The following is an 18,365-nucleotide window of genomic DNA, read 5'->3' on the forward strand; positions in this document are numbered from 1 at the left end:
GGTATGTTTTAAGCTTGGCTATATGGCCATGATTGCTGTCTCTTCTTGGATAACAAACGGAGAGAAAGCTCCCACCCCCAGGAAAAAAGTGAGATCAAAAGGACGAAAAACAGAAACAATATAAAAGCAGAGACAAAAACTACCACTCAAAAACAAACAAACAACAACAAAAAAAAACTGTAGCTGACTAATCAATAGTTTTTGCTGTGCGGGTCAGTGTGTGTGTACCATAAAAACCTCCAGCATTGGGTGGGGGTGTCCACTCACTCAAGCCTCTCCTATAGTCATCACCATGGAAGTGCACAAATAGATATTGAGAAGCTAATGGGAGAAAGATTGTCCACTATTTTTATCTCTGAAGATCAGTTAGGTATCTGTGTGTGCACAGTATAATTATCAAAATAGCTATTTCCTTGCGTGTAGTAGTTGGTGTTGACTCTTTCCTTTCATGTTGGGGTTTTACAGAGTGTTCATACAGTTTGTCTGTATGGCCAGACCTGCTTTTCTTGCAGGGTAGGCAGGAATAAACTTCAACTTTAGGTCTGTGTTCCAGAGTCAGATGTCATAAGCAGCTGCCAAAGGATCAGCGTGGGACACATGGTGCTCCTTCCAGGGACCTCCTAACTGTGCTGTGGGAAAACTGTGGCTGCAATGCTGGACCCATTTGGAGTTGTGCTCTGACCTGCCTGAAAGTGTCTGGGCTGGAGAGAGAGGGTGTGATAGTGGAGAAGAGGAAAGAAATGTGTAAAATCCCATATACCTTTTTTGTTTTTTTTTTTCAAATGCCACTGTGTGGTTTTTAGCGCCGTATCACTACGTCAGTATGGCTGAGGCCCTGCCCTCTGATCTCAGCCCAGGTGGAGTGGCCACAGGGAGAATCCTACATCCCAATCAATTTAGAAATTGCCATGTTTTCCTTTCCACAGTCAGATTTTTCCACCGGTGGGTGCAGGAAACTGACACCCTGTACTTTATACTAGATCTAAAGCTCTGGAGTTGCTCCATGAAAGTTCCTTCTCTGGTTTTTCCATGCCTCCCCCAAGGAGCCTGTCTTACCTGACTCTGCTTCTCCCTCCTTCAAACTGGAAGTCTGGGTCTTGTTTTCTTATCCATTCTGCCATTTTCTGTATCTTCACTGGTGCTTTTAATCCATTGACATTCAGTGTAATTATCGATAGGTATGAATTGATTGTTGTCATTATGTTAGTTTTTTTATGGTGCTATTGGTTCCTTTGTTCTGCATGCCTTCTTGTACTGAGTTCATTAATTTTGTGTTCTTTCTTGTTAGTTTCTTCTTGTTTTTAATGTTTCCATGTTCTTTTTAGATCTTCATTTTCATGATATGTTGTGAAGTATTAACTTTGTTTGAGGTTACCCTATAATCTACTAATTTTTCCCTCCGTTTAAGACAGTCTATTTTATTCTGCTATCTACTTGATATCCTCTCCACCTGGCTCTCTGTTCCTATATTTTTCCTTCTTTGACATTGTTATTATTTTAATCTTTGATTGACCTCCCAGGTCTTCTGAATTCTTTGTTGTAGTTTTGTTCTGGACTCTGCTCTCTGTTGACTGAGTTCCAGATGGTGTGCCACATCTTTCAATATCTGGTTGTTGTCTGTTCTTGTTGGTTTTTAGTCCAAAGAACTCCTTTTAGGATATTTTAAACTCTGGGTTGGCTTTCACAAATTCTCTTAGTTTCTGTTTAGCCTGGAATATTTTATTGCACCTTCATATATGATAGACAGCTTTGCTGACTAGACAGGTCTTGGTTGGCAGCTTTTTTTTTTTTTCTTTTTAGGGTTTTATATGTGTCTTCCCTTTGTCTTCTTGCCTGCATGGTTTCTGTTGAGAGGTCAGAGTTTAGTCTGATTTGTTTGCCTTTGTAAGTAATATTTCTCTTTTCCTTGGCTGCTTTTAGGATTCTCTCCTTGTCTTTGACTTTGGAAAGTTTGATTATGATAATTATGATATAGTTTGGTGATGATTTTCTTTGGGGGTTTATCCTTCCTGGGGTTCATTCAGCTTCTTAGATGCTTATTTTCTCATACTTCAAGATGTTTGGGAAATTTTCTTCCAGAAGCTCCTCAACTATCTCCTCTGTGGACTTCTTTGATTCTTCCTGTTCCAGAATGCCAATAATTCTTAAGTTATTCCTCTTCATGTTGTCCAACGTGAATCTTTGACTCTCTTCAGATTTTTAAATCTTTTTGCTGCTTGTTTTTCTATTTTAACAGCATTGAGAGATTTGTCTTCCAGCTCATTGGTTCTGGCTTCCATCTTTTTAGTTCTAATTCTTTGCCCTTTCAGTATATTGTCCATTTCTGATATTTTGTTATTAATTGTTTGGACCTCATTTTGCAGATTTTGAATTGTTTCCAGTGCTATATCTATCTTGTTTGATTGCTCCTGTAACACTTTCCTTACCTCTTATTTTCCTCCACCCTTTTGTGAAGCATTTGGATGTGTGTGAATACCATTTGTCTGAATTCCTTCTCAGGCATATTCAAAGCCTGCTCTCATTCATGTGGGAAGTCTATGTCTACCCTCAGCTTATTTGTCTCAGTTACTCTTCTGTGTCTGGACATGTGCTAAGATTTTTTGTTGTTTCTTTCAATTCATAGATGTGTTTTCAGTGATAAATGAATGTATGTTGCTGTATTATGATTAAGCTTAGTGAGTATCCCCTTGGTGAAATTGATCTGGAGATAGGCTTCCCTTGTCACATCTCTATTACTCAGCTGCAAGCAATCTTAGCAAGTGTTGGCTATCTATGTAATGCATAAAAGCTGGTATTGGCTCTTGTCCAGATGGTGGGATATTATAAGATATGCTTGTAACTTGGCTATATGGCCACAATTGCTGTCTCTTCTTGGGTAACATAGGGAAAGAAAGCTCCACCCCCAGGAAAAAAAGTAAGACCAAAAGGATGAAAAACAGAAACAAAAGTAAAAGAAAAACAAAAACATGTACACAGAAAATAATATCAATAATAGCATAGCAGACTGTCTAGTAGCCTTTGCTGTGCAGGTGGTTGTGTGCACAGTAGAAGCCTCCAGTGGTTGGTGGGGTGTCCACTCAGTCAGGCTTCCCTCTAGTCATTGCTGTGGAGGTGTGCAGACAGAGATTGAGAAATGAGTGGAAGAAAGATTGTTCATGATTTTATCTGTGGAGATCAGTTATGTATCTTCATATGCACAGCGTAATTCTCAAAATGACTGTCCTTGTTGGTGTTGCCACTTGCCTTTTATGTTGGGATTTTATAGGGTGCAAATACAGTTTGGTTGTATGGCCAGACCTGCTGTCTCTTCTTACGTACGGCAAGAATAAAGACTCCTGTCCAAGTAGGAGAGTCAACTTTCGGTCTAAATCCCAGAGTCAGACTCCATAAGAAGCTGCCGAAGGAGTAGCTTCTGGAACCACTGGGCTTTCAAGGACTTCCTCTTTGTGCCTTGGGTAAACTGTACCCTGTCAGCACAACTCTGGACCCTTTTGGGAGTGTGCTCCCATCTGCCTGATGATGCCTGGGCTGGGCAGAGAGTGTGTAACTTGGAAGAGGAGGAAAAACAGTAAAAAAAAAGTCACACCTCCTTTTTCCACAAGCCATTCCGTGGCTTTCACACTGTATCCTTTCTTTAAGTTTTGAATATTTCTGGTGTTTTCTTTGACCAGAATTGTTCCACATGCTGCTGTCCTTCTTCCTGCTTGCCCCTGTGCTGTTTCTTTACTTGGATGATAATTCTGTACCCTTCATGTTTCAGCTTCAGTGCCATCTCTATCCAACCATGATCCAATGTGCATAAAGATCATAGTTGTTTTGTTCTATATTATCTAGTTAGTGCTTCAAATAGTGCCTTTCACAATGAAGTTATTTGATAAATATTTTTTTGCATGATTACATGCAAGAATGGATTATATGTTCAGTATTTTAAAGAGCCAGTGATGTAGTTGTCAGAGCAGATAAATCACTTAGAATAGCAACTGTATATATTAAATTATTATTAATATTTTATGATACTTATTTTTTAATGTAATAGTAATTCTAGATATTCCCAATTCATTACCTTCCTACTGATTATTTTCAGCATATAATCTGTTTTAGTGAATTTTAATTGAGTATTAAAGTATATAATAAGAATAGAAACCTGAGGTTTGAGTGCCAGAGATTATGTGGAAGGTATTTTCAAAGCTGCCAACAATTCACTTTTCTTTGAAAGATTGATAGAATGATGTTATTTTGCAAATCAAAAATCAAATACAGTCTGGCAAGGAATTTTTATGTCACTTCCAAAAGTGAAGGACCATCTAATAAGAGTAGTTTTGACACCATAATATTTACATCTCCAAGGTAACTTTGCCTCATATAGTTTGAACATTCTATCAGGAGAGACCCTTCCCTGGAGAAGGACATCATGCTTGGTAGAGGATCAGAAAAAAAGAGGAAGACCCTCAATGAGACAGATTGATAATGCTTGCAACACAGGTCTCAAGTACAGCAAAGATTGTGGGAGAAATGCAGGACTGGTCAGTGTTTCATTGTGTTGTATGTGGAACTGTTAAGAGTCAGAACCAACTTGATTATACCCAACAACAACAGGGAAATTTGACATTTTGGAAGGACAATGATATAGAATTAATGTAATTTGAACTGTCATAATATATTTGGGACAGATGGCTGTCATCTAGTTAGAACTGAACTGAAAAATCTGATTGAAAGCTTGATACATCTATTTTTAAAGGCCAGCAGATCAAAATTAAAAGCGCTACTTTTTTTTAAAAAATCTCTTTAGTCATGTAGATCATGGTTTTAAATTCACAGAAAGAATAGCATTGTACTAATTAAAGTAAAACTTGACATTAAATTTCCTCATCAATATAACACTCAGATGGAATTCTAAATATTTTTCTGTCTCTTTTCAGCCATCTCATTAATGGTAATTGTTAACACATATATTAAAATTGCTTATGAAAATTTAGTATTTCTCCTTTCAATGCAACCACTTTCGTGCTTTAAGTATAAGTTTCTGGAATTCCAGAACATTTTATTTTGTAAATATTCCATTTTATAACAGTCCATTTTATCTTATAACAGTTACATATTTAAGTTTTTCATTTTATAACAGGCCTGTGAAGTCATCCAATCCCTTTCCTTATTTCTAAGTATTTTTTCTTCCCCCTCCTAAAGCCATACATACATTATAATTGTTAATCTCTTTTTTGTCTTATCTTCAGAAAAGACTCAAAACTGCCTATAGAAATAGAATGCAGGAGTTTACACACCCTCTGATTAGTGGGCTTCCCCTAGTTCCTGTCACAGCTCTAAGCCCAGACTCTCTGATTCACTGAATAACTCATCTTCTCTGTGTCTTTGAGAGTTAAATATATACTTTGAAGATGTTTCAAATTAGAACTCAGATTCTTTTCTTGTATTTTTTTTTTCCATTTTGGGAACTTTTTATTATCGTTTGAGGGAAAATTTACAGTGGAAGTTAGTTTTCCATTCAACAATCTATGTACTTTTTGTCTGTGACATTGCATGAAATACCTTCCTGTGTTTCCCATTTCTGTGTGTCCTTCTTGCTTATCCTTTCTTGCCTCATGAGCTTGTGTTTTGGACACATTCTTCCCTTTTAGTCTTATATGGTTGATTGTTTTGAGCAGTACATATTTTTCTGTTTTGTTTTGTTTTGTTTTTATATAGTCCTGTTTGAGTCCTGGTATGGTGCTGTAGGATCAGCACTGGACTGCTAACCACAAGGTTGGTGGTTCAAATATACCAGCTGCTCCTTGGAAACCATACACAGGGTTGCTATGAGTCAGAACTGACTCAATGACACTTAACAACAACACCGTTGTATAACTGACAGATGATCTTCAGGATAGGTTCACTGAAGATTTCCAAACTTGAAGACTGTCAAAGGGTCACAATTTCCAATGTTACACCAGTCTTTCTCAGTCTGCATTTTTTAATATAATTTAAATTTTTCTTTCTCCTTCTCTGTCCAGGACCTTCTCTTGTGATCATGATCAGAGTGATCAGCAGTGGTGGCTGGACACCATCTAGATCTGATTTTTGGTTCGTGGATACTGTGGTTCATCAGTCCTTTGGAAAATTGTTTCCATGTGTTTTTGACTGTCTTCCTTTTTGTTTGCTTTAGATGGGGAGAGATTAGTTGTTGAATGTAAGATGCCCACTGCCAAGGTTTTAAGACTCATTGCTACTCACTAAAGATGTAGAACATTGTCTGTGTGGACTATGTTTTGCCAATTAACCTAGATATCCCCTGAGGTTGTCATCTTAAATCCACATACCCAGTGGCTCAGTCCCTCAAGGTGTTTAGTTATGCTTTAAAAGCTTTCAGAACTGCCCCTGTATACTGTACTATGTTGTTGCTGTTAGGTGCCAACTCATAACAACCCTATGCACAACAGAACAAAACACTCTCACGATTGTTGCTACCCTTGGACCCATCATTGCTTTCACTGTACCAATACATCTCATTGGTGGTCTTCTTTTTTGCTGACCCTCCACTTTACCAAGTGTGATATCCCTGTCCTGGGACTTGTCCCTCCTGATATGTCCAAAGAATGAGAGATGAACTCTGGCCATCCTGGCTTCCAAGGAGCATTCTCTTTGTTCTTCTTCCCACATAGATTTGTGTCTTTTTCTGGCAATCTATGATACTTTTAGTAGTCTCTTCCAACACCATAACTCATATGCATTAGTTTTTCTATAGTCTTCCTTATATATTGTCCAACTTTCACATGCATATGAGGGTATTGGAAATACCATTGTTTGGACCAGGCACAACTTTATCTTCAAACTGGCATCGTTACTCCTCAACACTTTAAAGAGGATTTGCCTGCTGCAATTTGTCATTTGATTTCTTGATTGCTGCTTCCATGAGTTTTGATGGTGATCTGAGCAAAATGAAGTATTTGACAACCTCAATCACGTCTCCATTTACCTTGATAAATGGTCTAGTTGTAAGAATTTTTGTTTTATTTACATAGAGGTGCAACTGTCACCTAAGGTTGTGGTCTTTGATCTTCAGTAGTATTTTAAGTCATCTTAACTTTCAGCAAGCAAAGTTGTCTCATCGGCATATTTTAGGTTGTTAATGAGTCTTCCTCCAAACCTGATGCTGCTTTCTTCTTCATATAATCCATCTTTTCAAATTGTTTGCTCAGCATACAGATTGAATAAATGTGGTGAAAGACTATAACCCTGACTCACAACTTTCCTGATTTTAAACCATTCAGTGTCCCCTTGCTCTGTTTGAATGACTGGCTCTTGTTCTACGTATGGGTTCCTTATGAGCAAAATTAAATTTTTTAGAACACTCATTCTCTGCATTGTTGTCCATAGCTTGTCATGATCCACACAATCAAAAACCTTTGCACAGTGCATAAAACACAGGTAAACATCTTTCTGGTGTTCTCTGGTTTCAGCCAATATAATTTAATGTTGGCAATGATAGCCCTAGTTCTACATCTTCATCCAAATCTGTTTTGAACCTCTAGCATTTTCCTGTCTATGTACTGTTGCATTAGTTTTTAAATTATCTTTAGTAAGATTTTACTTGCATGAGATAATAATAATATTGTTTGATGCTTTCAGCATTCTGTTGGGTCACTTCTCTTTGGAATGGGCACAAATATGGATCTTTTCCAATCAGTTTGCAAGGGAGCTGACTTCCAAATTTCTTGGCAGAGACAAGTGAGTGCCTTCAGTGCTGCATCAGTTAGTTGGAACATTTCAGTTTGTATTCTATAAATTCTGGGAGCCTTTTTCTTTGCCAATGCCTTCAGTACACCTTAGACTTCTTTCTTCATTATATCCTTGGTGTATTTGCAACTTAAATAATTATATATGTGGGGGCTTCAAAGATTCATGGAAAAAGTGAATTAAAAGATAATGAAATTTTTTTGAACTTTTTTAAAGTTAGTGGAGTTCTGGTGTGGCACTGAGGGTTAATACACCAGACTGCAAAGCTGTTTGAACTGCAAGGTCAGTACTTCAAGCCCGCCAGCTCCTTGGAAACCCTATACAGGGTCGCTATTGCTTGGAATCGACTCGACAGCACGTAATAGTAACACCAATGTATGTTCATTATTATACTCCCTCCTATCTTCTGACATCTTTTCCCCTTGCATGTCTCCCTATGTAACTACCTGTAGATATTTCTTTTTATTATTATTACAGTATGGTGCATGAATAGTGTTTACCTTTGTAGTATTTACTCTTTTGTTCCTTGTTTTCCTTGGCTTTAGTTATGTTTTGCTACCATTCCTCTTATTGTATATTCCCTTTCCCTTCACCCAACTCAGTGTATGTCTGCTCTCTAGTTAGTGCTTTCCTTTCCCTTCCCTCATAGCCAGGAAAGAATGCTTCCTACTTAGTGTAAAACTTTTTTATATTTTGTAATAGTGGTCTCATATGGAATATTTCCTTTTATGATTCATGTACTTCACTGCACATTATGTCCTCCAGTTTGGCCCATGTTATGAGGTGTTTTACAAATTCTTCATTATTCTGTAATGTAGTATTCCCATTTATAGGGTAAGCACTGGGCCGTTAACCACAAGGTTGGCAGTTCAAACCCACCAGCTGCTCCTTGGAAACACAATGCAGGGTTGCTCTAAGTCAGAACTGAATAACAACAACAGTATCTCATGTTTGTATATCATAGTTTGTCTATCCGTTCGTGCATTGGCCGGAAGTTAGGTTCTTTCTGTCTTTTTCCTATTATGAGTGCTATTGTGGTGAACATGGGTATGCATATGTCTACTTATGTCTTGGCTCTTATTTTCTACCTACTAATAGGAGTGCTGGATCATATGATATTTTTATTTTCAATTATTTGAGGAAGTGCCATACCGTTTTCCACAGAGATTGTGACAATTTAAAGTTACATCAGGAGGGTAAAAGTGTTCCAACCTCTCCATACCCTCAACGACACTTGTTTTTTTGTTTGTTTGTTTGTTTGTTTTTTTTGGGGGGGGGGTTCAAACTTTGATGTTATTGCCGGGTTCAATATTATTGTTGATCTCATTATTGTTTTGATTTGCATCTCTCTAACAGCTAATGATCACAAGTGTTTCTTCATGTGTTTGTCAACTGTCTGTATGTGTTTGGTGAAGTATCTGTTCATGTCCTTTGACCATTTTTTAATTAGATTGTTAATTTTTATGTTGTTAAAGTGTTGAAGTTTTATGTTATCTCTCTTTAATTGTAAATATATATGCAGTAAAATATTTGTCATTTCAACAATATTTATATGTGTAGTAAAGCTACATTAATATACTCATTGTGTTATCTGTGCCCATTTTTTCCCTTCACACTTAACAGAAGCTCAGTGTCCCCAAAGCACTGAATCCCCCTTTTATCCTTTCTCCCTATGACCACTAATAAATTTTATTTGTATACATTTACCTATTCCAGATATTTCATGTAAGTGGTATCGTACAATCGTTTTCCTTTTGTGACTGAGTTATTTCATTCTGCATAATGTTTCAAGTTTCAAACCTTCTTGATAGAACCCCCTTGTCCATCTCAGAAATAGATCTTCTGGAAGATGATGAGACTTCTACTGGAGGCCAAGTCACATTTTCCTCAATTTTATTTTTTTAAATGTCATTGTCATTTTTAGGTGCCTTCAAGTCAGCTCCCACTTATAGAGACCTTATGTGTAACATAATAAAATGATGTGTAACATAATAAAATGTTCTTCTCTCCTGTGCCATCCTTACAATTGCTGTACCTGAGCTCATTGTTACATCTGTTATTAATTATTAAGTCATTTAACAGCCTACATCTTTTAAATCATAGATATAGCTTTCTCAACACAGTTAGATACTTGGAGGACATTGATAGTTTGCGGGGGGTGGGGTGCAGTTAGCTCATTCCTGTCTGGTCAGTGATTTGGTGAAGAAGCAATCAGAACGGTCAGCCCTTTGCTGGCTCATCTTCTTTTGTGCCACTTCTTCCTTAAGAATCTTGTTCACCAGCTGTCAGTCTGTCCTGGGTTCTTTCTACTTCAACCACACCCCCCTCTTAAAATTCACTCCATGGAGGTCATGCAGTAAACTCTCCCAGTATACAAACAAATCACCAGATTAAATATTTGAGGTAGCATAGTGGTTACGAATTGGGCTGCTAACCTCAAGATCAGCAGTTCAAAACTACCAGCTGTCCCTGGGAGAAAGATGAGGCTTTCTGCTCCAGTAAAGATTTATAGCCTCGGAAACCCTGTACAGGGTCACTGTGAGTAGGAACTGACTCCACCATGCATAACCACCACTACCAGAGGTATTTGAGTAATTGAAGAAGTGTTGGGTTGCTTTCTGCAAGGTCGATGGCTCAAACCTAGCAGAGGTTCCAAGAATAAAAGATGAAGCAGTCTGCTCCCTTCCACATGTCCAGTCACAGAAAACTTATGAAGTAGTTCTGCTCTGTCATTATAGGAGTGCTATGGAGGGTCAGAGAAGAAGAGGAAGACCCCCAGCCAGATGAACTGGCACAGTGGCAGCATCCATGGGCTCAAGCGTGGCAACAATTGTGAGGCTGGCCCAGGACCAGGCAGTGTTTTGTTCTGTTGTACCTAGGGTCCCTATGAGTTGGTACTGACTCGATGGCACCTAACAACAACAACATGACTTGGAATCTACTCAGCAGCCATGGTGTAAGACTTATCTCAAAGAAATTAATCTCCTAGTGTAGCTGTTTTAGTATAATCACCGGATTGCAAACCACAAGATTGATGGCTCAAACTTACCAGCTGCTCCTAAGAAACCTTATGCAGAGTTGCTATGAATCAGAACCAACTCAATGACACTGAACAACATTTATAATACAAGGGATCACAGTGCTTCTGTGCAGGATAAGCACTGGACTGAAGACCCCAAAGTTGGCATTTCAAGCCTATCATTAGATCATCAGGAGAAAAATCAGAGTTTATGCTTCCACAAAGATTTACAGTCTCAGTAACTCTATATAAGGTTCCTCTGAGTCAGAATTCGCTCTAGAGCACTTAACAATAACAACATGTTATAATACATAGAAAAAGGAAAGCAAATGATTAGCATTTAGAGAATTAAATAAAGTATGGCATATCCTTGTTGGTATGCTATCTAGAAACTAAAATTATATTTATAAAGAATCTTATTCTTTTCCATATATAATTATTAAACAATTTAAGGTTGTGGAATTTTAATGGCAAAATGGCTTCTGTCATAATGTTGAAGAACCACAGCAGGAAACAAAGTGTAAATTGATGAAAACTATTTTTAAATATTACAAAATAATGAATAGAAATGAATAGTTGTCTTTTTGTAACAGGATCATATTTTCATTTTAATTATTTAAACATTTTATTATTCTTTGGTTATGAGAAAACACAAAAGACTCTGAAGTGGAAAAAAAAAAGAAAGGAATGAAATGAAATGCCAATGGCAGATGTTTAAAACTCAGTGTCTGCTTGTTGCTTGTGTATCTCTATGGGTATTTTCATCTACTTACACCAACACCTCTGGTTTGGTAGAAAATTGCATGCCAACTCTCTGAGGAAGTCGCCTTCTTTTTTTACAGAAGCTAATTCTCAGTGACATTCTGAGAAATTTAAACTTGGGACAGTATAAAGCCTTACATAGGAAACACATCTAAGCCTCTCTAGCATCTTCTATGCTGGGAAAAAATAGTTGTTGCCTCTCTTATCTCTAAGGAGCTCTGGGAATGTAGTGGTTACGAGCCGAGTTGCTAACCTGAAGGTTAGCAGTTCAAAACTATCAGCTGTTCCTTGGGATAAAGATGAGGCTTTCTACTCCTGTAAAGATTTACAGCCTCAGAAACCCTATGCAGGGTCTTTATGAATTGAAGCCTACTCTATGATATACCACCACCACCATCACCATCACCGCCACCACTATGGCCACCACCACCACTCTTATCTCTGAGTATAGAGGGAAAATGAGCTAGTTCAGTGACTCTGGACTATTTTCTTATATGAGTGTTGTAAATTAAATTGTGTCCTCAAAACATACATAGAAATCTTAATCACTGTACCTCTGAATGTGACTCTGTTTAGAAATAAGCTCACATATCTTTTGTTATGTTAATGAAACCATGTTGGTGTAAGGTGGTTCCTAAATATAATCGCTTCTGACTGGTGTTTTGTAAAAAAGTAAAACATAGTTGGAAAGAGATACCTACATAGGAGAAAGAGACTATGTGAGAAAACTTCGAAAAGCCAAAGAATGCCAAAGAGCTCCAGGGCTACCAACAAGGAGTCAGTGCCCTGAAATCTGACTTCTAGCCTCTAAAACAGTGAGACAAAAATTTTGCATTCTTTAAAATCATCTATTTATGACATATTTATTATGGCAGCAGTAAGAAATTAAGTTTGTAAGCCACAGCTTCTTCATCCATAAAGTGGTTTATGGGGTTCTGATAGAATAAAAATTAAGAAATCCATGTAAAAGAAATATCTACACATAGGATTTCAAAAGTAGAGAATTTCTTATTTTTCTTGACTCATAGTGTATCATACTTCCAAAATGGAATGTGCTGATCTAATTGTATGGAATTGATCAAGATTGGAATCTGACTCTAATTTTACAGGATTACCATATTTTAGAAATCTCCTTGGCTCCACTGCCTTATTCTCCAAAGACGCCTAATATTTCAGAAGTGTTCTGGAATAATTCAGATAAGCCCTACTTTTACTCAAGAGAATAGTGAGGTTATTTTTCCCCCTGAGTTGATAGAACAAAATTTAAACTGTATATTCTCCACATAAATAACTACGTTAATTCTGCTAGTCTTTTTTCTATTTACCGATGACCCAAATGAGACCCATGTGTTAATTATAGTACTAATTATAAAAATTCACTCCTTGTAAAATCAAGCTTCTGTTTTCTTACCAATGCCCTAATTATATTTGTATAAAAATTAACTAAACAAGCTTCTGTTTTCTTACCAATGTCCTAATTATATTTGTATAAAAATTAACTAACTTAAATCCGTTTGCTTCTCTTTTGATTCCTGTTTTTTCTCATCTCTAAGCAGCATCGCCATCTTGTTTTCAGTGTGTAGTTAAGCGGAGACTCTCAGCCCTCACCAAAAGCATCTTGCCTAGCTGCTAGTTTGTATTTTTCACTGTCCCAGTCAAGTCCTGGAATCCTGGTGGGTGTGATAGGATAAGCACTGAATTGCTACCTGCAAGGTCAGCAGTTCAAACCCATCGGCTGCTCCTCAGAAACCTTAAATTGGTCAATGTGAGTTGGAATCAATTCAATGGCACTGAACAACAACAGTATTCTATTGTGTGTATGTAAGTTTGTCTATCCATTAGTCCATTGGTAGGCAGTTGGGTTGTTTCCATCTTTTTCCTATAATGAGTAATATTTTGATGAACATGTTGTTTCCTACCTATTAGTAGGAATATTGGATTTTATGATATTTCTAACTTTTTATGGAAGTGCCAAAATTTTTTCCAGAGAGATTGTAACAGTTTACAGTTATACCAGCAGGGTTAGACAGTGCCAACCTCTCCACACCCTCACTAATACAAATTGTGTCATAATCCCTTCCAACCTCCTGGTTCAAAGTTGATGAATAAATAAAAGAAAGACTAGAGGAAAATGTTGTTTGCTCCATTTCTTTCTGAGTAGATTCATTTCTTTGTAGAAATCAGTTGATAGTTAACAATATTTTATTCTTTTACACCAATGCTTTTCTCTGCTTCTTGGTGACTTAACAAGACCAGACTTTTTGCTGTCCTTTGGACATCTTCCTTTAGGCTGCTGTAGACTGTGGGAGCTGGGAGTTGATGAAAGATAAGATCTCAAATCTCTTCAAACACTCCCCACACTTGCTCTGCTGCCAAGTCATTAAGCAAGGCAAACTCCTTTCCCACATGGGCTGTTAACTTTTATATGTTCAGTGCTGCTCTTAAACATGGCTGGCCTGAACTCCAGTTATTTCTTAGATTGAGAAGAGTACCTAATACTTGCTTTGATGATGACAGAGTCTGTGTTATTCGGTTGGCCTGTCTCTGAATTGCCTTGAGATGGAGCTTAGTTCTTTGGGCTTCATTCATTCATTCCTTCCTTCATGCATTCATGTCCATGGCCAGTCCAAATGGAGTTGGCATAAGTGTAAAATTTATACACAGTTTTGAAGACTTTGTACAAAATTTTAATGAAAAACATCCCTATAGTTTTAAATGTTTTTGTTGTACATTAAATATGTTGTTAAATAAAATATATTATTAAAATTAATTTTACCTTGTTAAAACTTTTTAAAACATTGCTATTAACAGTGATCTGCTCTCATTTTATTTCTGTTGGATAGCACTGGTATAGATGTCCCTAGCTGGATAACTAGTTTGGTGACTTTTTGCATCTTGGAATGACAGTATGAATGCTTCTTAAGTAAACTGCTTATCTGGAACCAGGGTAAGGAGATTTTCAGGTTACAGAGTAACTCAATTATAGCAGACACTCACCCACTAAGAAAATACTAGGTTCCATTTGCTGAAGTTCTCCTGTTTTGAGGAAACATCATTGACTTTATTAATATCAATAGCAAGAACTTTACAAATAGCCTTACCTTCTTAATAACCTATTGGTGCTTTTCATGTAGGAACTTAAACAAATATTTCTTGGAATTTCTTTCTGTGTAATCTCTTATCAAGTACAAGAATGGTTCAGTTTTTGTTGCTGTTGTTAGCTAATGTCAAGTATTCCACCAACTCATTTACAATGGAAGGAAATATTGCTGCTCAATCCTGCCCCATCTCCATCAGTGATTGGAAATCAGAAATTTGTGATCCATAGGGTTTTCATTGGCTGATTTTTTGTTAAGGATTACTACTCTATTATAAGTTTTCAAAAGCATTTTTGAGTATCATAATTCACCATTATAGAGGTCATTTTATTAGAGAAAGTAAAATTACTAAGATGAAATAACAGGTCAGACTGTCCTGTGTGAAACGTGTCATTACAACACAAAAGATGCTGCCTTACTACCCTAACCTTCATGTTTCAAATTAAAAGACTGTATAAGCTCTTTTTTTTTATTAGAAAATAAATATACATTGTTTATTTTCAATAACAAACAATACATGAAAAAACAAATACAAATAGACCAAGAAAAAAACAATTTCCTTTTATTTTCCATCTTTCTTCTCTTTTCTTTTTCTTTTTTTCCTTTTTAACTGCCTTCCCCATCTCCCAAGTTAGCACATGTCTGGACTCTACTCCTTGAATAATTATCCCTTCCCTCCCCCTCCTGGTGACCATCATTGAACATTTATTACAATATTAAAACCTTTTCATGACTTTTTACAGTAGTGGTCTCATATATCTGTCCCTTTTTGATCAACTACTTTCAATCATAATATCCTCCAGATTCTTCCATGTTATATGGTGTTTTACAGGTTCATCTCTATTCTTCAGTGTTGTCTAAGATTCCATTGGGTGTATGTACTAAAGTTTATTCAACTGTTCCTCTGTTCATCTAGTCTATCTCCATCTTTTTGTTATTGTGAACAATGCTGCGATGAACACAGATGTGCAGGTATCTATTTGTGTAATGGATCTTATTTGAGTTTTTATACCAAGTAGAGAGATTGTTGGGTCATACTGTATTTTTATTTCTAACCTTCTGAGAAAGTGCCATACCGTTTTCAACATCATTTGTATCATTTTAAATCCCACCAGTACTGTGGGAAGGTACTGTATTCTCCACACCTTCTCTCACATTTGTTGTTTTCTGAGTTTTTGAACTTTGATATTAATGCTGGGGTAAAATGGTATTTCAATGTTGTTTTGATCTGCACCTCTCTAATGGACTCCTGGAGTCCTGGTGTGGCACGGTAGGATAAGCACTGAACTGCAAAGTCAGTTTGAACCTCATGTTGGTGGTTCAAACCTACCAGCCACTCCTCAGAAACCCTATACAGGGTTGCTATAAGTCAGAACTGACTTGATGACACTTAGCAACAATAATAATGGCTATTGGGAGTCTTGGTGTGGCAATGTAGGAGAAGCACTGAACTGCTAGCTACAAGATCAGTAGTTCAAACCCACCAGTTGATCCTTGAAAGCCCTATGCAAGGCTCCTATGAGTTGGAACTGACTCTGTGGTCCTTAAAAACAACAATGGCTAGTGGTCCTGTGCACTTCTTCATATGTTTATTGGTCACCTGAATGTCTTCTTTGGTGAAGTGTCTCTTTATGCTCTCTGCCCATTTTTAAATTCCATTATTTGTCTTCTTTCTACTGAGATGCTGAAGTGTTCTGTATGTTTTAGACAGTAATTCCTCATCTGATATGTTATTGTCAAACATATTTTCCTGGTCTGTGGATTCTCATTTTACTCTTTTGGTGAAATCTTTTAGGAGGTTCCACTTGCAGATTTTTAAATGTAGATTCCATGTTTTTCTTTCTATTTCATCTTGGTCTGGAAACTCTGTTAACATCTTTTAGTATTGTAAAAACATATAAGCCTACATCATAGATGGTGGTCTCTTCTCATTCCTTTATCATTTCACAGTTCTTTTACTCTTCAAGAAAACTCACTCTCTTGGATTTCCTTGTACCCTAACTTTAGATAAAAAGTTTACATATGTAAGACTGCCCCTACATGTCTTCTGTTTCTACTGCTGAAATCTCATTAACTAAGGAATTTTGCCTTGTTTAATGCATGAAAAACTACAGAGAAATTCTACTTTGAAAAATATTTCTGACTTGAAGACAAGAATTAGTGGTATTTGTTTCATTCCTTAAAAGCAATTCCTTGTTTTATTTCCTTTAGCCCAACTTACAATAAACAATGTCTTTTTATTCCATTCTTGTGAGTCAGAATTTAATGTTACAAAAGCAACCTGTATCCTCCCAGCTAATCTCTCCTGCAGTGTGCCCAAAGAACTGAAATATTTTTTCTAGTGTGATGATTTTGAATTTCCCCTCAACCAATACCATGATCAGGCCATAGTACTCAGTTTTAATGCAGTTGATAACATCCATATTTCCCAAGGCAAAACTTTTAAATTAGTGATTTCTACCTTGGTGAGGGGTGTACACTTAATAGAGGCTCAGTGTGAGTCTAATGCTGATATTAGTAGAAAAATCACTAGGAATGTTGTCTCATCCAACCTCACTTTATAAGTGAAAACTAAAATGTTTCCTTCTTTGACGAACGTGTTTGAGAATACAGAATGGGTTATGGGATTGGGAAATCAAAGATGTAATTTATCTGTTGGGTTCTATTCAATGCTCAGTATAGAAAGAAAAGGTCCACATATTGGCTTTGAAATGGCAACATGATTCTGTGGTATGAGGGTGAACCCTACAGTTTGATGCATCATAGATTCTGGCTTCATTGCACTATATAGAGGAACAGCTTCATGACCATGGAGTTGGTTCAGTTGTACAGGGATCCACCTTCAAAAGGGGGCCTGCACTTGTGGTTCAATGCTGTGTTGTTGCCATCTTACTATGATTTTCAGTTTCATTAGTGAACTTGTGTTTCATGAGTTCCATTGGGACAGGGGAGTGTGCCTCTGCCTACTTCTTCAAGTCCCTAGCAGGAGGTCTCAGCAGGCTGCTGGGCAGGAGCCTGGGTTCACATATGGGGAGGGGTGGGCTAGGCACACATGTCCCATATGTCAAGACATGCACCACCAAGTGCCAGGAGTTTCTGTATGTGCAAAAAAAAAAAAAAAAAAAAGTGGGGAGCAAAGAATTAAATGTCAGTGAGGGATGGGGCCAGGGGGAAAAAAATGGAAAAAAGCTATGACTTGGGAACACACAAGCAGGCATGTAGACTAGCTGGCAACTGCATTGGTCTATATGTGAGTGGAGGTGGGGAAAGTCAGTAATGAAGATATGAGCTGAGTTTGATCACGTTCCATAGGCTCCCATTGACCTAGAGATGAGAGAGAGAGAAAAAAGGAAGGGCGGGTTGATCCATAATTTGGGGAGACTTGGGAACTCCTGAATCCATGGACATTGACCTAGCCATGGAGAGCTAGAGTTGAGAGTGAATCATCGAGATGATATGAAGTAGGGGGAAACTCACAAGAATTCCCAAACTTGCCGCTAGTACCCATTTGATCTAATTTCAATGGCTTGATGACCAGATCTCAACTACAGGCAAATAAAGAAATTTGAAAAAGTAAGCAAGGGTAAATTGCTAAAAGGTGATGATCCTGACCTATACTTATGGATGCTGTTGTTGTTGTCAGGTACCATCGAGTCGGAACCACTCATAGCGACCCCATGCACAGCAGAATGAAACAATGTCCGATCCTGGGCCAACCTCACTACCGCTGCCACACTTGAGTCCATCAATGATGCCAC

At 37.4% G+C, this 18,365-nt stretch overlaps 1 pseudogene; it reads left to right on the forward strand.

Moving 5' to 3' along the window:
• The first annotated feature begins 15,561 nt into the window (after positions 1-15,561).
• LOC102821449 overlaps positions 15,562-18,365 on the forward strand; it is a 9,493-nt pseudogene continuing 6,689 nt past the window's right edge.

Source organism: Chrysochloris asiatica, unplaced genomic scaffold, assembly GCF_000296735.1.
Source record: "Chrysochloris asiatica unplaced genomic scaffold, ChrAsi1.0 scaffold00123, whole genome shotgun sequence".
NCBI lineage: Eukaryota > Metazoa > Chordata > Mammalia > Afrosoricida > Chrysochloridae > Chrysochloris > Chrysochloris asiatica.